Below are 2,753 nucleotides of genomic sequence, written 5' to 3'. Positions count from 1 at the left end.
GGATCACACTGGTTCCTGGTCTGAAAAAGCACCTTGTGCTGTGACAACAAGGACAGTGTGAAACAGAAGGAAATGTCTCTGAGATAAAACTGGAAACGGACACATCAGCAACACACCTCTCCTCAGGTTTTTTTCCTTCTTCCTGATGCGCACACACACACACACACACACCTGCTTTATCAAAGAAGGTGCTGATTTAGAATGATTCTGCAAAAACACACACTTCAACTGTTTCCATTGATGCTGTGGATTCATGAATCCTAACAGAGAAGACCAAGAGTCAGCACAGAACTCAGAACGTTTCCCAAACCACAGAAAAGTGCACAGCAGCACGGGGGGTCTCGTTGAAGGTGTGGGACCTTTAACAGGAAACAAACAGGACGGTGCACCCGATAAACGATGCGTTCAGGGACCCAGCAGCACAGCCGGCCCTCCCCAGGTTCTCATCACCTTCGTGCAGAGTGACCTTTGTACAGACTAAACTTCATAGCAGCTAATATCACAGAGGCAGCAGGGGTGGGACTGGTGAGGTGTCGTCATGTCAACTGGCAGCGGTGTGTGTGTCTGTGTGTGTGTGTCTGTGTGTGTCTGTGTGTGTGTTGCTGTGAGGCACAAACAAACTTCAAAAATGCTTTCATTCATTGAGCAGTTGTTGCCGCTTCAGAGCAGATTAACAGGATGATGGATGATAAGTTTGTGTGTCTGTCGACTTCACAAAAGCTCAACGGGCCAGACTGTTAAAAACACAGAGCTTCAGGCCGTCACTGAGGGTTAGCGAAATGCTAACTACTCTCAGAGACCAACAACCAGATGGAGACACAAAGAGGAACGTGTAGATATAACTGAGATGGTTTTACAGCCTCTCCTATGAAGCAACGTCCTCTGTACCTCCACATGTCGGCCTGAGGAGCAGAGGACGGAGTTCCTGAAGGAGGGGAGGGAGGTGGGGGAGGTGGGGGAGGGAGGGGAGCTCTGCCTCCTCGGCTAATAAAGTGTGTGAGCCTGTTTCACTCTGTGTGTCGTGTGCCTGCGCTGAGGAGGGGAGGAGACACACTTCATCGTTCGGAGGGAAACTAAAGTCACCGAGCAGCCGGTCGGCCTCCGGACACCGCGTCCTCCCTCCGTCCATCCGTCCAACAGCGCCTGCCGTTTCCACGGCGGCCCTGCTTCACAGCCTTTCTCTGGATCTATCCGACCGTCTTCTGCATCTTTGCTGGGAGCTGATTTAACCCAAAGAGTTTGCAAAGGTAAGACATGAAACAGCTTCTTTATCACAGGCGAGGAACAGGCTGAGGTTGTTATGAGGAGACATTTTGTTTTGTTTCCCTGCCTGGAAACTGGAGCTGGTCTATTTCAGTCCACATATGATCGACTGTCATTTCCCTGAAGCACCGAGCAAACTGTCGAGATCTTCACCTTTAAAAACACATTTTCACACATCGTCACACACAGTCGTCCGGAGGCAGAGAACATTACACAGACGAGTTTCTATGTCCTGAATCAGAGCCTGACTCTGACTTGTGATTTCCATTTGAGTCTTGTCGGCCGCTCGCCGGCTTTTTAAGGAAACACTTGGCGTGAGTGCAGCTCTGCTGCCGGACGGCTCCTGTTACAGCAGGCGAAGCACCCGCAGGCCGCACTGCGTGCTGCTCATCACGTTATAAATACAGCCACGACCACACGGGGCCCGTCTGAGAGCGCCTCTCTGACTGAACCTCCGCTCTGAAACCTGCACCAACAACAGACGCACATCTGTGACCGTGCTGCGGAGCAATGACCACAACGCTCATCAGCAGCAGGAATTCCAACATGGCCGCTCTCAACGATGTCACATGGGCTCTAATCAGATATAAATCCACCTAAAGAGCCGAGTCTGATCTGAAAAATCACCAATGATCAGATCTGTGAGGCCTGAAGCCCTGAGGCACATCACCGGACTCCAGACTGGAACACATGTCAAACATCAAAGCAGACTGCAGCCACTGAACGCAACAAACAAACAAACAAACAAACAAACTAAGGTTCCACAAACAGTGGTTAAAGATTCAACTCTGACCTCCTGCATGGCTGAAAACGTGACATCACAGTCCCTCCATACAGCCGGCTCCATGTGTGTCCAGTCTGCCAGCATCAATCCCATGGACCAGCCCCCTCACCTGATCCAGTTATTGATCTTATTGGCATCAGGATCCCTTTCTGTAAGCGCTGCGTGCTGCGAACAGAGCAGCTGACCATATGTCTGTGTTTGGGCTTATGAAGCAGGAGCGGCACATTGTTCTATAGCGGTCATGCTCCAGCCGGGTCTGGAGGTGATGTGGGCCCTCGGGTGTTTGGCCTTGTCGGGACGCCGCCTGCTGACGAGTCATTACTCAGGATTAATAGCTCCACTGGTTGTTGCACCGGCTGCGGGGCAAAGGCTGCTGTTAGACCGCTGTGTTTACAGCAGCCGGAGGCCGGAGCCCTGCACAGAGATATCAGATAAATACAACACACACCAACAGAGCTGCTCTCTGTCAACAGGCTCACCCTCAGGACAGCTCAGAGGCTTTGGCAGCCGAAAAACACAACAGCTGTGTTCCTGTTATTTAAAAGTCTCCACGGGCTTCTGATCAATGCTCTGTAGTTAAAGTAGCTTCTGTGTCTCAGAGTTATTTTCAAACACACCGTTTGTCTCCAAACTCTTTTAATGACTGAACCCGTCATAAAATCCAAGCGAGGAGCGTTCAGAGAAAGAGCCTTTCTGCACCGTCACA

This window comes from Parambassis ranga, chromosome 7 (assembly GCF_900634625.1).
Source record: "Parambassis ranga chromosome 7, fParRan2.1, whole genome shotgun sequence".
Classification (NCBI taxonomy): Eukaryota; Metazoa; Chordata; class Actinopteri; family Ambassidae; genus Parambassis; species Parambassis ranga.
The sequence above is the reverse complement of the archived record's forward strand: the minus strand, read 5'-3'. Positions refer to the sequence as shown.